The sequence below is a fragment of the Pteropus vampyrus genome, unplaced genomic scaffold (genome assembly GCF_000151845.1).
Source record: "Pteropus vampyrus isolate Shadow unplaced genomic scaffold, Pvam_2.0 Scaffold116, whole genome shotgun sequence".
Classification (NCBI taxonomy): Eukaryota; Metazoa; Chordata; class Mammalia; order Chiroptera; family Pteropodidae; genus Pteropus; species Pteropus vampyrus.
The window spans coordinates 856,114-863,583 of NW_011888897.1; the positions used below are offsets into that span (position 1 = coordinate 856,114).

At 37.2% G+C, this 7,470-nt stretch overlaps 1 protein-coding gene across 1 annotated transcript in view; it reads left to right on the plus strand.

Annotated features, from left to right (window-relative positions):
- Positions 1-6,538: 6,538 nt before the first annotated feature.
- The window catches only part of M6PR (mannose-6-phosphate receptor, cation dependent), a 9,831-nt gene continuing 8,899 nt past the window's right edge, over positions 6,539-7,470 (plus strand). The window contains exon 1 of the mRNA XM_011365768.2: positions 6,539-6,719. The gene's annotated coding sequence lies outside the window, so the exon portion shown is untranslated. The remainder of the gene's footprint in view (positions 6,720-7,470) is intronic.

Below are 7,470 nucleotides of genomic sequence, written 5' to 3' on the forward strand. Positions count from 1 at the left end.
AAGTCCCAGAAATACAGGAGAAATAAAATAAAGCAGAAAACTAATTTGAAGAAAATATTTCCCAAATTTAGTGTAAAACTTATAGATGCAAGAATAAACAAATGGGACTACATCAAACTAAAAAGTTTTTCCACAGCAAAGAAAACTATCAATAAAACAAAAAGGCAACCTACCTAATGGGGGAAGATATTTGTAAGTGACATATCTGTTAAGGAGTTAATCTCCAAATTATATAAAGAACTCATGCAACTCAACACCAAAACTACAAACAATTCAATTTAAAAAATGGGCACAGGATGTGAACAGACATTTCTCCAAAGAAGATGGCCAACAGATACATGAAAAGATGCTCAACATCACTAATCATTAGAAAAATGCATATCAAAACCACAGTATCTTCTCACATCTGTCAAAATGGTTATCAAAAAGACAAGAAATAACAAATGTTGGCAAGAATGTGGAAAAAAGGAAACCCTTGAGCACTGTTGGTGGGATTGTAGATTGGCGCAACCACTATGGAAAACAGTGTGGCAAATTCTCAAAAAATTAAAACTAGAACTACCATATGACCCAGCATTCCCACTTCTGGGTATTAATTAGAAGGAAATGAAAACACTAATTTGAAAAGATATATGCATTCCTGTGTTCATTGCAGCATTATTTACAATAACCAAGATCTGGAAATAACCTAGGTATCCATCGATGGTTGAATAAAGTTGTAATATATATATATTCATTATATATATGTAAAATCTTGTCATTTGTGACAACATGAATGGACCTAGAGGGTATTGTGCTAAGTGGAAGTCAAACACAAATACCGTATAATTTCATTTATATGAACCTTAAAATATATATTTTGTATGCCACTATGTATTTTTTCCTCTGGTTGCTTTTAAGATGTTCTCTTTATCACTTCTTGTCAGCAGGTTGATGATAATGTATCTTGGTGTTCTTTTAATCATGTTTCTCCTGACTAATATTCATTGAACATCTTTGATTCGTGAATTTATATTTTCATCAAATTTTTAGAAATTTGGCCAATATATTTCCTGTCTTTTTTCTGAAACTTTAATTATAAATATGGTATTGTATCATAGGTAACTGAAGCTCTGAATTTTTTGGGGGGAAGGATGGGAAAGAGTTAGTCTTTCTTCTCCATGTGTTTATTCTGGATATTTTCTAATGATATGTCTTCAGGTTAACTCATCTTTCCTTATGCAGTTTCTCATTTACTGTTGATTCCATCCAGTATATTTACATTATATCATTTCAGATATTATATTCCTCATTTTTAGAAGTATATTTAGAATAGCTTACATTTTTCTCTTCATCATTTTCAATTTTCCTTTATCTTATGAATATATGAAGCATATTTATAATAGCTGTTTTAACATCCTTTCTGTGAATTTTCTCATCTTTGTCATATCTGGGTCATTTGTAAAATAAATTTTTCACAATAATTTTATTTATAGAAGCATCAAAAATATAAGCACTTGTGAATAAATGTAACGAATGACATGCAAGACCTGTACACTGAAAACTATAAAACTCTGCTGAAAGAAATTAGATAAAATCTAAATAAAGAAGTTATATCCTATCCATGGATTATATACTTCAACACTGTTAAAATGTCTTTTCCCAAATTTATTATTAGAATCATATTAATTCCAGTTATAATCATAGAAAAATTATTTCATAGAAATTGACAGGTTGATCCTAAAATATATATGGAAATACAAAATACCTAGAAGAGCCAAAACATTCTTGAAAAAAAAAAAAAGAAAGACTTATACTACCTTACTTCAAGACTTATAAAACTAGAAGAATCAAGACCAGTGTGTTGTTGGTATGATAAAGAGACAGATCAATGGAACAGAATTAAGTCCAGAAATAGAACCACATTTATACAATCCAAAAGAACAGATAAACAAATTGTGAATATTCACACAATATAATACTATTCAGCCAAAAAGATACTTGCCACTGATATACACAACAGAATCTCACAGATATTATATTGAGTGAGAAAAAAAAATCACTCATATGATTCAATTTAATATAAAATTCCAAAACTTAGGAGAAATGACTAGAAAGGGACATGAGAAAATTTTCTTGGGTGATGAAAACCTACTAAATCTTGATAACAGGTGATTATGGTTATGATGCATTTGTCAAGACTGAATTGTATACTTAAGAATAGTGCATTTCATGATTTATAAATTTTACCTCAACATTAAAGAAATAGAACTTTAAACAAATATTAAAGTCTAATTAGTAGGCTTGCTTTACATAAAGGTATATTTATCAGTTATAAAACTACTTCTTGTGTTTTCTTATGTGTGAGCACCTGTATAAATATATTGAGTACATTTAGATATACAGATTTCCTGACTCTGTTGGTAGGGACTAAAGAAATGACATACAAGTAACAATAAACACAACTTATAATCAGATCTTGGTTTCTCAATACCATTCTCCACTAAAAGGAACCATGCCCCTTTGAAGAAATGAAGGGTCCTCGGGTAAGAAAAGTACAAGATAAACATAGAACATCTATGTGCACAAAAGAATTGATCAAAAAAAAATGATGGGGACATGTCAAAAGGACAAAGAGGGTCCCATCGGAAGTTCAACAATGACCCACACCCTCCAGCAATTTTTCTGTTACCTCATCAGTGGGCTGCCTGTTCCTGTGGCAGGAACCACACCCTTTCTTCAGAGGTCTGAATCTCTACCTTGTGGTTAGGAAAGTAGGCTTTTAAGTTACTTTTTTGTTAAAGCTTCTTCAGCCATAAAGGTAGCAGCTGCATTTTGTAGTTGCTACTTCTGTATAAGTTCTCTATGACTTACAGTCTTCTTTTACCGCTTTTAGTAACTGATTATTTTTTACTGGAACACAATTCTCTATATTAAATTTTTCCTTAAAATCACTGGTGTGGTATCTATTTTCTTATTGGATCCTGACTGATACAGGACACATCACTATCTTAGTCCTATCAAAAATACATACTTAAATATAATCACAACATAACATCAAACTCCAAATGGGAGACACACTGCAAAATAAGTGACCTGTACTTTTCAAAATTTCAAGGTCAAATAAGGTAGAGAAAAACGACAGCTAATTGCCATGTGTGACTCTGGCTTGGCTCTTCTGTGGTTGGAAAATGGAAAATAATTATAAAGAATATTGATTGAGACAATTAATAACATTCTGAATATGAACTATGGATTAGATAATTATTTTGTATCAATGTTATAGTTCCTAATTTTGATAATTATACTGTGGTAATGTAAGAGAATGTCTTTATTCTTAGGAAACACACATTAACGAGATGGTAACAGAGAACTTACTCTCAAACTGTTCTAAATAATCATGTAGGGGTGTGTGTGTATGTGTGTGTGTGTGTGTGTGTGTAGGGACAGGGAGAGACTAGTAAAGCAAATGGGCAACATGTAAACAATTGGTGAATCTAGGGAGAGTGTACACAAGAGTTCTTTGTACCATTGCATCCTTTCTAAAAATGTTAAATTACATTAAAATTGAAAATTACCAAAAACAAAAAATATATTTATTCTTTGAAATATGTTAAACCTGATCACTTTAACATGATCATTTTAAAAGAGAGGTACCAATAAAAGTTCAAAATTGAAATCTGGTTCAAGATATTAAATTGAATATATGCATAAAGGGGCTCAGAAACTATTGTAGGAGAGGATCAAATTTTCCTTCTACCCTTCTAGGTTTTTTGGCTGGTCTAATAAATAAATTGACATAAGATAGATTAACAGGAGAAAAACAATTTTTTTTTAATCTTCAATATATTCCATTTCATTCAAATGTTTTAAAATATTATTTGCATATGTGTTTGTAAATTTACATTCCTTTCAATACTAAAAGTTAAATAATTGTTTACTACCAAAAAGATTGTTAATGGAGTCCTAAAGCAGGAACCCAGAAATAAGTCTTGGATTATTCATTTATTCATTTTTTTAATTTTTTGAAATTGAATGGGGTGATACTGGTTAATAAAATTATGTAGGAGAGAAGAGCAAATTTAATTTTGTACAGAGGGGAGCTCCAAAAAATATGAGATCCAAAAGTAGTCAGGCAATCGAGGCTTATATGTCATCTTGAGCTAAGAAACTGGGACATGGTCCTGAAGCTTCAAAGGGGAGGAGGCCAATTCACAGGAAGATAAAAGAGCAGATGTTTGCCCTGCCATACAAGTAAATCTTTCAGATAAAAAGTTATTTCTGATGATAGCTCTCTTTCTGGGCCAAGCTCTCCTTATCTAAATTATTTTAGCCAGTTGAGGGAGAGGTAAAAGTTTTTCTTGAGACTCCTGGGTCTTGATTGCTTTCAGCTCAAAATAATCTACATGTCAAATTGGTACATTTTTGGGTGGCATATTCTGCTCCCCTTCACTATCAAACAAATTTCAAAAGATCCCTGAACAGGTCAGAAATTGTGAGCAGTTATGATCTATTTAACAGTGAAACCAGAGCAAAACCTATAACAAAACTCATACAGAAAAAAAGCTGTAAAAAAAAAAAGCCACTCTCAACAAAGCTCCCAGCTCAGAGTCAACAAAAGGGTCAACAAAAAAGCAGGTCTGGGACAATTATCAAAGCAAGGAATTAAAGAAAGAATGCAGAATACCTAGAACTTTCAAGCACCTTCTCCTCTACTGCTTATACTAAACGGGAGACATCTTCAGCATTCAACTTTGGGAAAAAACTCCTAGAAGAGCTTTCTAAACAAAGTGAACAGTTTACCTTGTATGTGGGTGTGGGTATAGTGTGAGGAGTGTCCTTGTTAATGGTGAGGCTAGAGAGAGGGAGAGCAGATAGGCAAAAGAGAACTGCTAATTTCAACTTTTGCCCCTAGCAAGAAATTTGATATCGGTTCTGACACAGATAGCTCCCAGAATATGTTCTGATGCCTGAGAAGCAAGTAGGTGACTCAAGTTATTTGCAACTGGATGGAAAGAGAAGTTCTCCCTCACTACCACTCCCATAGGAGACACGTTATTCAACCTACTCAATTGCATTTCTGGACCTTTCCCTACTTCCAGCATGCACACGTCCCTCCTGCCAGCTCAATGGTACTCTAGTCTAGGCAATGACCAACAGGCAAGATATCAAAACTATTTCAACTCAACAAGTGAACATTAACTCTAGAATTAAAGCTCATTGCAAAAGGGTTGTCTTTTTTCTCTGCTATATCCCCAAAATCCGTACGTGTCATTGTGCAGTAAACATTTGTTAAATGAATTGATAAAAGCTAGTCAATAAAAATAACTTAAATGCCTAACATTAATGAAATTGCTTAACTAGCAATCCATAGAGCTATTATGCAACCATTAAAATGCTTATTTGTAAAGTTACTGATATGGAGAAATATTCGATATCAATTTTTCTTTTAATGGAAGAAATAACATTTATTAAGGTAACACACAACCTCTTGGTGGATTTACAGATTTTTGCTTTGTGTGTGTGTGTGTGTGTGTGGTTTCTGATTGCTTTATTATTAAAATTTACTAGAAACTTATCTTTTATTTTTTTCTTTAGGATACATCCAAACCCAACCCAGATAGGTGATAACTATCACCTAGTGGGCATTCGAGAATAATTAAGTATGAAAAGAATGAACCCAGGAAGTCACAGGAGGGAAAGCATTTGAACTGAGTTCTAAAAAAGAGTGGGACTTCAACAGGCAGCGAATAAGAAATGCATGAGGGAAACCGCAAAAGATCTTAGCAAAGGAACAGTCTAAAATTGAGTCGTTAGTTCTGCAAGACACCAGAAATGCGGACAGGACGGAGTGAGCAGGAGATGCAGAAAAAACCTAGCGAACGCAAGTGGTTTCAGAGTGTTCACCACGCAAAATGCCACCAGACGGGAGAGAAATGATAAAGATCATAGTAAAGATAACACACACAAAGGAATAAAAGTTTGGAAAGGAAAGAATAAAGTCGTTAAGAAAGCCAGGAAGATCAAGACCCAATTGCTCTTCACTGTTCTCTAGGTGCCAACACTGAAGACAGCAAAACTCAGGGCAGCAGACGGCGAAACAGCACCTCTCGCAGGCGGCCAACGGTCTCGGGAAGCAGCGTGAAGAAGCGACCTGGCGTGAAAACTACAACTCCCACTACAGCCCGCGGCACAGGAACCCTTCCGTAGTTCCGCTTCTGCCGCCCGCCCTCATGCGCCCTCTTCAGTCGAACCCACACAGGAGCGGGCCTGGCGCGTGACCGCGCATGACCCCGCGTGACGGGGTGCTCCGGCCGAGAGGCCCCGAGGCAAGGCTCTGGGACCCATTGGCAGAAAGGCGACCCAAAAAGGTGGACCTGAACTTGAAAATCTCGATAATGATTGGAGTTGATGGGACAAGGGCGGAGCCGAACACCCGCGATACTGGCCAATCAACGTCCGGGATGATCTGGGGACCGGGAAGGGGAAAGGGGTGAGATGGATCCGTGATCACGTGCCCCGGGGTCTAGTGGGAGGAGCAGTTGCCCAGTGGCCGCCTGGCGCTTCCTGTTTCCGGTTCCCAGAGTGGAGCACCGCGAGGCGCTGAGGGGAACGCTGGCTGTGACACGAGCTCTGGGACTGGGGTCTGTGGCTGGCCCCTCGCTGGCCCTGTCTCCCAGCCCCAGACAGGTACTCACCTGGGGAGTCTGAGCTTTGGCTACTCCCTTTGCCCGTGACACGTGAGTATTAGGGGCTGGAGAGCGCTCACACCTTGGCGTCTGTGATAGGGGCCGAGATCGTTAAGTCTCCCTTGTCAGGGGTTCTAGCCAGAAATCCAGATAAGGAACCCTAGAACGGAGGCGGAGGCTTAAGGGCCAGTCTTCACAGAGTCCCAAGGGACGTGAGGAAGAGAGGACCTCCAAGACCAGACTGGGAATTTACCTGTATTGAGAAGGCAAGGAAAGGAAGGTCGCTAGGTATGGAGTGCGTTTGAGGAGTAACTGGACACTTTAAAAGGAATTTTGGCCTGCATCGTGGAGAGAGGTAAAGTAGTATTATCTGGAGAGGGTATGGCCCTAAGCAGTTGGAAAGTTAGGAGACCAGAATTTCTAGAACCCTGAAGGAAGTTTAAGGGGGATGAGTGTATGGTATGGAGAAGAGTAGCTAGTTGAAGAATTATTGTCGTGTTCCTCTTTGTAGGGAGCTTCCACTCTTGGGACATAGAGCTACTTCTCAGGCTTTTCAACACTGGGCCTTTTAGCTAATTAGGACTGATTTTCTAAAAGTGTAGGTTGCCGGAGACAGGAGAGAAGGGCCGCTCCATCAGAAATGAATGAGAGAGATGAGAGTGGAAATTTCATTGAAAAATGGAAAATGCTCATGACTAGTCTTGAGAGGTGAGGAAGTGAATGGTACAGAGTACCCCCGTGATGTAAACTGCTTCCCAGTTCCTGGTTTAGTCATTTGTCATGCCACTGAGGAGAATTTTTT